Genomic DNA, 11,396 nt, shown 5'->3' with positions numbered 1-11,396 from the left:
CGCCACCGGCTGCCGACTCGCGGCGAGGGCAGGCGCGACGGGCTCCTCGCGGCTGCGGGACTAGGGAGTCGTCGGGACGCCCGGGCGTCCCCGCCCGCCCCCCTCGGCCTCGCCACCGAGAGGGGGGTGTGTCACCGCACGCGCACGCGCACGCACGCGCACGCGCGGCCCCGCGCCGGACGCCCGGCCTTGGCGGGACCCTCCCCCGACTCAGAGGGGGGGAGGCGCGGGCCGCGGTAGGCAAAGAGCGGCGCCCGGCCCCACCGCGGGGCCGGCGCAGAGAACCCTCCCGCCGCGAAGGCGAGGGGCTCCGCCCACGTGCTCTGGCAGTCGCCAACACCGTGGCCACTGCACGCGCGGGAGGGGCAGCGGCTGGGGGGTCCGGTACCCCAAGGCTCCCTCTCGGATCGCTAGAGAAGGTTTCCTCACCGAGGGGGCGTCGTCCCCCCAACCCATCGTCTCCCCTTCGGGCCCGCCCACGGAGGCGCTCCACGAGCCGCCAAAGTCCACGACTGGGCGGGGTTTGGGAGAGGGGTCTGCGGTATGGGTAAGCACGAGGCCCAGAGGAGCGTTCGCGGCCACAGCCGGGGGCACAACCTCCGCCGCCCCCAGGCCCGTCCATCGGGGGCCCCGAGAGGAGGGAGCACGCCCGAGAGGGGCGGAAAGACCCCCTTCTCTCACAGGCCCCGGCCCAACGCGCTCGCCACCCACGCCCGCGTGCGACCCCCTCCCCCCCGACCGCCACAAACACACACACACGTGGGGGGGGAGGGTGGGCACACGCGGACGCTCGCCTGGCCCGAGTCAGTCCCCCCGTGCCACAGCAACACCGTGGGAGGACGACCGCGACGAGGCGGCCCCTGTTTCCCCCAACCGAGGGAGGGAAAACAGAGGCACGCCTCCCTTACCGTCTCGACCCCCCCAAGAGAGCCACTCACGGGACGCACCACCGCGGCGGCGGGGACCCCGAGGAGCACGCTGGGAGAAGGGAACGACACCACCGCTCGGCCTCGGGCACCTGAGGGACGACCTGGAGCGCTCCAGGGGCACCACAGAGGATCGAACGAGGCACGCTCACGCGCCGGCAGGGGCGCGCGGCGCAGCGGCGGGACGGCACCCCCCCACCAACGCGGGGAGGACCGCCCACGGGGGCAACACGCCAAGGAGGCGAAGCGAGAGCGTCTGCTGCGTCCGAGGACCACGGCCCCGCCACCCACGCCGTGAGGCAGGGGGCGGGAGGCCGAAGGTCAGGGCCGGGGACCACCACCCCTGCCCTTCCCCACACCCCTCGACAGGCCGGGAGAGCGTGAGGAGAGAGGCGGGGAGGCCCGCGGACAGAACGAGAAGAGCGGTCCCGTTCGCCAAGAACGTCCGTCCCTCGTCTGGCGCGACCTTAAGGCCCGGCCCAGGAGAGCGCGACATCACCACATCGATCAGTCATGCCAGAGAGCCAGGGACCACCCGGCCCCGAAGGGGAGGGGCACACACAGCGAGGACCATCACCAGAGGAGCCTGCTTCGGCCTCACCGGCGGCACCCCAAACCCCCTCTTTCTTTTTTTTTTTTTTTTTTTTCCTCTCAGGCAAAAGTGGCCGACGACCCCGCGAGTGAGGAGAACGCCTGACACGTGGCACGGAGCCTGCGGGGTGGGGTCGTCGTCTCAGCCACCACCGGGTGCCTGCGGCGGGGAGGGGAGTCACACGGGGTAGAAGACCCAACGCCCCGCCGCCCCGCCGCCCTCGGGTGAGCCAGAGACCGGAGGCGGCACCGCGGGTCGGGTCAGCCGGACGCACACACGAGAGCCGGCGCGCAGGCCCAGGCGGGCGGCTCAAGTGGCGAGGGTCGGCTCGGCCACCAGACGGCGATCCAAAGCCCAGAACCCTGCGCGCGTCCAGACTCCCAAAGTCCTCAGCGACAGACGCCAGAGAAGACCGTGTCAGCACCTATCTGGTGGCAAAAAAGGCCCATTTCGGGCGAAAAAAATCACGGCGCCCGGCAGCGGGGCCCACGCACGCGTCGCAGGGGGGGTCCCCGGGACCTCGGTCCGGCCGCCTGTCCCCAACACTTCCCCATCCACACCAGCCCCGGAGCTCTCGGGGCCATCTGGTCGACCCGAGGAGCTTGGGGGGAGTGGGGGGGGGGGTGGGGGGGGGAGGGGGGGCGGGCCAAGCGGGGCGGGCAAACGTGGGAGAGGGCCGCGAGCCGGGTCGCCCTCCCCGGTTCACCCGCACGGGCAGGTACCGGTCCCTCCGAGTCTCCGGGCCAAGACTTGGTGAAAGGAAAAGAAATATCTCACTCGGCCGTCTCCGACGAGCGGGCCCCACGGGGGACCGCGCCCGGGCCCGGGCCGCCCTATCCGGGCCACCCAGGACGGCTCGGGCGGGCCGGTCCCCACCCCCACCCCGGCCGGGACTCGCGGCGGGTGGAGGAGAGGGGGCGGGGGAGGGAGGGTGAGAAAAAACTCAAAGTCCGCCGACCAGGACCCCCCGTGGGCACGCTGAAGGGCCGGGTGCGCCCTCCCCGGCCACCCGCGCGAGCAAGGCCCGGTCCGTCCACGTCCACGGACCCAGGGGCACTTGGAAACATTTTGCCCCGGGAGGCGCCTCCCAGGCGACCAGAGCCCACGAGGGAGGGACCGCACCCGGGCCCGGGCCCGGGCCCGGGCCGGTCTCTCCGGGTCACCCCTCGCGGCCCAGGCCGGTCCCCACCTCCCGAGTCCGACTCGGCCAAACATCGGTGAGAAAGAATCCGACCACCGGGAGGGGCCCCACGCGCGCCCGCCACCGAGCCCGTCGCGCCCGCCACCGGCCTAACCTAAACGCACGGGCCCGGGCCGGTCCCCCACCTTCCGGAGCGGGGCGCTGTGGGGACCGCGGAAGAGAGGAAGGGAGGGTGGGGGGGTCGGGGAATGAACGCTCCAAAGGGTGAGCCAGGAGAAAGCCCGACCGACCGCCCATCCGCAGGCGCTCCGGAGGGCGCGGAAGACCCTCTCCCTTCCCACCGCGGCGGCCCGGCCCAGGTCGTGTCGGGTGGCCGGGTCGGTCCCCGCGGCCGGAGGGGAGCGGACGGATGCTGGTCGACCGGGCCAGGCGGTCCCCCAGAGCGGCTCGAGAGCGCGGCGACGGTCACACCCTCATAGACCTGCACGCCCAATCTCAAGCGACAGCAGGAGGCGCCCACGCCTGGGCGCCACCGGGACAGTGGCCACCAGCGTCGCCTGGCTGCCGGAACTCTGCCTCGGGCCCGGCGGCCGACTCACAGCCCTCACGAAGGTCGCCGAAGCTCCAGAGACAAGGGACAATATAAAAGCGGCCGCCAGGTGGCTCCCGACAACCGGCTCCAACGTCCCCGGGCCGGATCCCTGTCGCCGGCCGGCCACCGAGGACGCGGCGGCAGCGCCGGGCCGCCCAAACGCCCGAGCTCAGCCCGGGACGAGGCGGCGGGCGTCTGGCGCGGCGGCCCCGTGTCGTCCATCTCGGAGCTAGCTCCCCGGTCGGCACGACACGACACGGTGCGACCCGGGCAGCAGACGGGGGTGGGGGGGTGGGGGGCGGGGGAAGCCGGGGAGATGTCGCCGGGAGGCTGTCTCGGAGGAGACGCGCTCCCCAACGCGATTCCTGGGCGGGGGGAAATCCCGCGGAGACGCCGGCGGGGCCCGGGGCGCCCGGCACGGGTTGCCCAGAGGGGCACGAGCAAGATCCCCGGCTGCCCGGACGGGGGGGGGGGGAGGGAGGGAGGGAGGGAGGGAGGGAGGGAGGGAGGGAGGGAGAGAGGGAAGGAGGGAGGGACGGATGGAGGGACGGAGGGACGGAGGGACGGATGTAAGGACGGAGGGACGGACGGAGGGAGGGAGGGAGGGAGAGAGAGAGGGACGGAAGTCGGGGACTGGCAAACCGAAACCAGGCAAGCGCTCAGGGAACAACGCAGGAATTCGTCCAAAGACAACACATGGGTGCTGCGAGGGTGGGGAAAATGCACTTGCGGTCACGAGAACATGGATTTCATAACGGACTGACCACGATCCATCACGGGCCGGGCGGGGGTGGGGGGGGTGGGGGCGGGTGAGGCGGGGGTTGGGGGAATGCGGGCGGCTGGGGGGGAGGGGGCGAGGGTGGAGTCAATAGCCATCCACTAAAGAAACTGAGTTCCGGTACGTCGACACAAGGCAACACTCTGAGTGCGAGTGTGTGTGAGCGTGTGTGTGCGTGTGCGTGCGTGCGTGTGTGTGTGGAGTGCGGTGAGTACTGACAGCGAACCGTAGTCCCACCAGGACCACACCAAACCATACCAACCAAGAAGTCAAGCTGTAGAACTTCTCTGGCCTTTAAAACAAAGAGAAAAGCGTGCACGTATCGCATACGTACACACATTACGTACGCTTGTGGCATACGTATACGTGGACGTGGACGTATAAAGGCCTAGGACAAGCCCAAGCACATCCCGTCAGGGGAGCCTATCCAAAACAGACCAAGACCTCACACAATTCAGCCTCCAGAAAACAAGCGACCCAGTGAGAAAAGTGGGCAGGAGGCCAGAACAGAACATTTTCATTAGAGAAAAAAAAGAAGAAGAGAAAAAAAGAAAAAAAGAAAAAAGAAAGAAAGAAAGAACACAACTTTCTTAGTAAAAACCAAACAAACAAAACACAACAACAAAACAAACAGAAATAAAACAGAAAACCTCTTTTAGTGAAAGAATCCAACGGGGCAACGAAAAAAGCGCACACACGCATCTCTCTGGACGAAGATATTCGGACAGGCACAGGATCTGGAGTTGCGACAGCAAGTTCGTACAAGCAGAAAAAGTGCCTCCTTCCTCCCGATCCAACACGTATTTTTCAAGCTGAGAGAGACCACCACCACCGTGGCACGCCGGAGGGAGGACTCAGAGATGTCACCCGGCGGGTGAGAGAACGGCTCTCCGACAAAAGACAGCAGTATGGAAAACAGAAAGGAAGTCCCTCAAAACACTGCACAGAAAACTACCATGCGACCCAGCAACTCCACTAAGTGCCCACGGAGGGGGTAAAGACGACATGTACATGTCTATCTGTACCAACACCTGTAACGATGTAGAGATAGGTACGGACGCACTGTTAGCGCTCTCTGTGCCCGTACGTCTATATCTATGAGAGAAGGACCGGGTGGGGGGTGGGGGGTGGGGGGTGGGGGTGCGGAGAGAGAAGTGAGACAAAGAGTGGACAGTCACGTGAGTGCAGTAGGTAAGGAAGATTAAGACGACAAACAAACTCCCAACAGTGGTCCTGTAAGTCAACCATCAAGATTTCGATATCATGATGTCATCAAGCACCAACCCTTCTGAAGGGACACAGCGACACACAGGGCTCACTTGGCAGGGCAGTTCAGGACCCTAAAATGACCGTGAAAGGTGAAGCTCGAAAAAGCAATCTTGTTCATCCACGGGGGGAAAATACCGTTCTCCCACGACATTCAAAAATCCTATCAGGGGGCTTCCCTGGTGGCGCAGTGGTTGAGAGTCCGCCTGCCGATGCAGGGGACACGGGTTCGTGCCCTGGTCCGGGAAGATCCCACATGCCGCGGAGCGGCTGGGCCCGTGAGCCATGGCCGCTGGGCCTGCGCGTCCGGAGCCTGTGCTCCGCAATGGGAGAGGCCACAACAGTGAGAGGCCCGCGTACCACAAAAAAAAAAAAAAAAAAAAAAAAAAAAAAAAAAAATCCTATCAAAACATTTTAAAACTCTCTTACTCGCTCACCATTTAAAAGGTAGAGAAATAAAAAGAGAGCCAAAGTACGATTTATTGAGTGGTGGACCGTCAAAGAAAGCATGCCATGAAAGCCTCCGATTCATTTTGGAAGGTCCTAGGAACAGCAATCTTCAACATTGCTCTCCTGCCTGCCTTCTTGGCGTGGTATCTTTTCTACATCTGGATAAGCAGTCCTAGGTTTTGTGTGTTTGCTTGTTATTCCCCTAACTGAAGATCAGCCTCCAACACGATAACCCTTTGTGCCCTCTGGGTCCTGAACTCTCTTCTCTGGAAGTGCTTTTCTGAATGGGAACGGTTTCACCAACGTCATCGCCTGGAGACATCTTCAGCCTGTCCTCCCCCCACCCGCACCCCCGCCCGCCCCCCACCCTCTTCCTCCTCCTCCTCCTCCTCCTCCTCCTCCTCCTCCTCCTCCTCCTCCCCTTCCTCCTCCTCCTTTTTTTTCTTTGTTTTCTTCAGCTCTCCTTGCGCTGGTCTCTCACACGGTGGCAGCGTTGTCCTAGGCATGCCCAGGTGTCTCCTAACCCCATCCAAGTGATGACTCCCAGCGTCATCATTTTGGGTTTCTTAGCCGCACTTTCGTCGTTCCCGGGCAATTCTTTCTTTTTATTTTCCATGGACGGGGGAGACCAGACCGGGGCGGGGGGCAACACAACGACACACTGCGTGTGACCTGGGAAACAGACACATACACGCCAGGCAATCACCGACAGGCTCTGAAAGAGGATCGGTCCCCGGACACGGGGCACGCACGTTTGTTATCGGTGGAGTCACTGCAGACCGAACGGGAAGCAGCAGACTTTGAACTTGACGCAGCTACCGTTCATCCATCGCGGAAACTGACATTTGAAACACGTAGTTAGGCTCTTGGTGCGATTTCACCTAGTCATTGACATGTGTGCACAGTGGAACCATGGAAAGTGAGACAACCCCCCCACCCCACTTCTACCAAAGGTCGCCAAATGAAGACTCTCGTTTGTTTACAAACCAAATTTCCTATCCTTAAATTTGGTGGGAGCTTTCCCTAAGGATTGCACGGGAAGGTGACTTCCTCAAGCGTTGGAGTAGTTTTCCTTAGAACTAGAGAATTAGAATTCTGCTGAATGATGAACACACACCTCGCTTAAGTTTCTGCTAGGAAATCCACGCACCATGTGGATCGAACGAAAAGCAAAATGATTTTTTAACAAGGTCTTCTCTCCACTTCAGACGAATTTTACAGGGCGGGGAGGGGGGAGGCTAGGCTTCTCTGTTTTTCATTTAAGGTCCTCTGAAACGTCAGTAAGTGTTCGTGATCCTACTCACGTGTACTCTTGTCCTCCATCCAATCGTCAGTCATCTGGCAGAAGGAGAGCCTGCCTCATCCACGGCAAACAACATTCCGACACTCAATGAGAAAATACATTTCTGGTGCTTTCGCCAAAAAATGCAAAGCCCCTTATTTAAGCTAATGGAATTTAAAAGAAATCCCTAGTACCTAGGAACAGAACAAAGTGAAAGAAACACAACGCACAGACTTGGGGGATAGAAAGAAAGAAAGAAAAAGAAAGAAAGAAAGAAAGAAAGAAAGAAAGAAAGAAAGAAAGAAAGAAAGAAAGAAAGAAAGAAAGAAAGAAAGAAAGAAAGAAAGAAAGAAAGAAAGAAAGAAAGAAAGAAAGAAAGAAAGAGGAGAGAGAGAGAGAGAGAGAGAGAGAGAGGAAGGAGAGGAGAGGAGAGGAGACAAGAGGAGAGGAGAGGAGAGGGAGGGAGGGAGGGACGAAGGAAGGAAGGAAGGAAGGAAGGAAGGAAGGAAGGAAGGAAGGAAGGAAGGAAGGAAGGAAGGAAGGAAGGAAGAAAGAAAAGATCTCTCAACCTAAAAGTTTTTGTGACAAACGGACAATCTATGATTTGGTAGGTTAAAAAATATTTTTGGAACGTAAAGTTCTTTGAGACACGAATGGAGAAGAAAACAAGAAAAGGACAATCAGAATTCGGAACCCTCAGAAACCTGAATCGGTCATGAACAGGAACTAGGAAGCCAGGGTGAACGGCGTCTGTGACACCAGTGATTCTGGACTGGCAAAGGGATGATTCCATTTCACCAGCATACATTTTCACACAGTGTCACTTTTTAAAAATGTTTTCTTTTCCCCAGAGTGATGCCAGAGGTGTGGACTCATACATCGAAACATCTTTAGTCTTTCTGTAATAAGGAGACAGAAGTAGGTCCACTGAGACTTGTCGAGCCATGAACGAACGTTTCCATAGGTTATCTTTGGAAAGGATCCAGACATTCCACGAATTCCCCATCATTCCACTTATGCCAACTCTGAAGTTTCTAAAGTGACCCAAAAGGTCTGGGCGAGACTGTTTTTAAGTAGACATACCACAAAACATAACGCTTCTTAAGGAGTTCCTGCACCTAGAGCTATCGACATCACTTGTTCGAGATCCCATGACGACGAGATGGCCCGTGAACACTTCCTGAGACTTCAGACGATGATGTCAGCCATCATCCCCAAGTTCTTTTTCTTGCCGACGAATCTGGTTCACTCCCGTGAACTTACTGGATTTGGGGTCGACGTAGATAGAAGGAAAGGATGACCTCGAACGCTGATCACGCTAAAGACGTGCCTAGTTTCATAAAACCCATACCTTGACCTTGGCTATTCTCGGCTGAAGGGTTCAGCCTAGATCACCACGTGAACTTGCCTAAAACCTTTGGGTCCCTTCCCTTTCTAGTGGACTGAATTCCGGAGTGCTCCCTTCTAAGCCATTCAAGAGAGCTCTCTCACAAGTTCATTGTGGCACTCGGATCCCTACGCAGAAACAGGCCAGCTCTAGAAGGGAGCTACAGACATACAGTACCTGTTACCAGGCCCTTTCCAGATTCTGGCACAGCAGTACCAGAAAAATGAAGGTCGTTTCCACAAGGCTTCTAAGGCTAGCACGGCAAAACTTTTTTTTTTTTTTTTTTTTTTTTTTAAATTAAAAGAGATAGCTTGTACACAAGGGAGAAGGCGGTGGGTGGGGTGGGGGTGAGAGGCAGCCCCACCCCCCCACCCCCCGAGTTGCTTGGATCACGAAAGGGAGAGTTTGTCTCGGGATCACTGATCATTTCCAGAAATCCTCCAAATTCTTGGATCATCAGCAGCTGGTTCCACGGTGGCTACCTGTGGGGAATACCAAGTGCTTCCACGAGGGGAAAGAAGCGCATGAGAATGTTCGGCAAGAAAGCACAGGAACAGATAAGGGTTCAATGTACAGCTGAGCTTCTCGTCTTGGGACAACTAGGTATAGTCGTGGGTGGGTGTCAACAGAGGAAAAGTTCATCTTCTTTTACTCCCGCGAGCCTCGTGTGTGTGTGTGTGTGTGTGCGCGCGCGTGTGTGTGTGTGTGTGTGTGTGTCTGTGTCTGTGTCTGTGTCTGTGTCTGTGTGTCTGTGTGTGTGTCTGTGTGTGTCTGAGACTCAGGCCCCCAGGGCTGATCTGCTCATGCAATTCCATTTCCCCTCCCCCTCCCCCTCCCCCTCCCCCTCCCCCTCTTCCTCCTCCTCCTCCTCCTTCTATGTACTTCTTTCTGTCGAGGAGATGATTTCCAACTCAAATGCAGACCAAAAGATTTCTAGGTTCCCAAACTTCAGGGTTCCATGGATCAGGGTGTCCAAAATCTGCACAGCGCCTTCAATAACGGCCCTCTTTCTCAGCGCACACAAGTCAACCCCAGACCAAGGCACCCTAAGGGCAAAAACCCTCCAGGATTTCTCCCACCAGACCCCGAACATCAGCACACACACCCTCCCCCAGTTTCTATTTCGTATCGTGTGGGCTCAGGCAGACAACAAACACGTCCATCGTTCGATCATCTTCCTTTGGCGTGTTTCGTGAACGTTGCACCGGCCGAAGAAACCTAAGTGTGCAAAAGCTCATCCCCGTGTAAAAGGCTTTGGCTTCTCAGCGAAGGGGTCGAGCCAAGGGACCTAGGCCCCTCTGTCCACTTTTCACTGGGTTCACTGGCCTCACTGTTGTCCCAAGCGATGGCCGGTCAGATCTCTCACGGTCATTCTTCTTTTGGCCTTCTGGTTTTAGAGAGGGTTTTCAACTGGGGTAAAAAGGGCAGGCTTGTGTGGGGCCCTTTCATGGTGGGGAGGGGGTGGGGGGGGGCCCCGTAGAGGTCCCTCCGATTCACCCAATCTCAGGCAGTGCCCTATTCAAAACGTTTGTTTCCGGGCTTCCCCGGTGGTGCAGTGGTTGAGAATCCGCCTGCCAATGCAGGGGCCACGGGTTCGTGCCCCGGTCCGGGAAGACCCCACATGTCGCGGAGCGGCTAGGCCCATGAGCCATGGCCACTGAGCCTGCGCATCCGGAGCCTGTGCTCCGCAACGGGAGAGGCCACGACAGTGAGAGGCCCGCGTACCACAAAAAAAAAAAAAAAAAAAGAAAGAAAAGAAAAGAAAAGAAAACAGAAAACGTTTGTTTCCGTCCCACCAAGAGCCCACCTTTGGAGAGATTCCCTGCCTTACACGTCCTCTCCGCTCCTCCTATTCATCCACCGTGATCCACCACCACCACCCCGCCGGCCGACCTGATCTGTTCACCCTGAAGCTGGCAAGCAGTAAGGGTGCTCGTGAAGCGAGGATCCGTTGGGATTGGCCAAGATGGCAAAGTGGCGGCGGGGGCGGCGGCGGCGGTGGGGCGGGGGGGGGGGTATGTGGAGGGGACTCGGAAAGTACGAGGTTACAGCTAACAGCTGCTGCTGGCAGATAGGTCTTTGAAACAGGCTGGTGGCGCCCTGGACTTTGATACCGTCCATTCTGACCATTCCTGTTCTCCGTGAGAAGGGTGTTGGGCCCAGGATCGGCCACCCCAAAACGGGCCTCCGTGGCACATTGACGATTTTGAGCGAAGGGGGACTCCAGAAGCAGCCACGTTTGTCCGAGGGACACTGGGATTCTCCTCTGTGTCTCCCTGAAAGCGAGACATCCATCTCTCGGCTGAAAGGTGCACTCCCTGCCTCCGGAGGTAGGAGGCCGCCGCCGCGATCGGCAAATTAGGGCATTCGGGCCCGAGAAACCTTCGGAGACAAACACTGCGGACCACCGCAAACCCGAGCTCTGTTTAGCTTCTTCCTTCGCTCGCTCGTTCGCTCACGGCACACCCCAAAACCTAAGTCTCTCGGTCCGGTTCCCTGTCTGTCTCACCCATGTACCGTTCGTTCCTCGGTCTGAGCAGGAGAGACGCCGCCCGCTTCAGCCACTTCTCAGCCCTCGAATGAAAGGAAAGGTCACCCCGCTCCCCCCACACACCTTCGTCTCTCCGCGCCTTGGGCCCATGTTACTTTATTTTTATTTTTATTTTTTTGCATTACACGGGCCTCTCACTCTTGTGGCCTCTCCCGTCGCGGAGCACAGGCTCCGGACACGCAGGCTCAGCGGCCACGGCTCACGGGCCTAGCTGCTCCACGGCACGTGGGATCCTCCCGGACCGGGGCACAAACCTGTGTCCCCTGCATCGGCAGGCGGACTCTCGACCACTTTGCCACCAGGGAAGCCCATCGGGCCCATTTTAGAATGAGTCCAGCCACAGGAACTCAAGAGGGGTAGAGGGGGAGATCTCCCCCTCCCCCAAACAGGAAGGCACCTGGAACCCCGTTCCCACCGGCCACCCGGCTCCA

The sequence above is a fragment of the Kogia breviceps genome (genome assembly GCF_026419965.1).
Source record: "Kogia breviceps isolate mKogBre1 chromosome 20 unlocalized genomic scaffold, mKogBre1 haplotype 1 SUPER_20_unloc_16, whole genome shotgun sequence".
NCBI lineage: Eukaryota > Metazoa > Chordata > Mammalia > Artiodactyla > Physeteridae > Kogia > Kogia breviceps.
The sequence above is the reverse complement of the archived record's forward strand: the minus strand, read 5'-3'. Positions refer to the sequence as shown.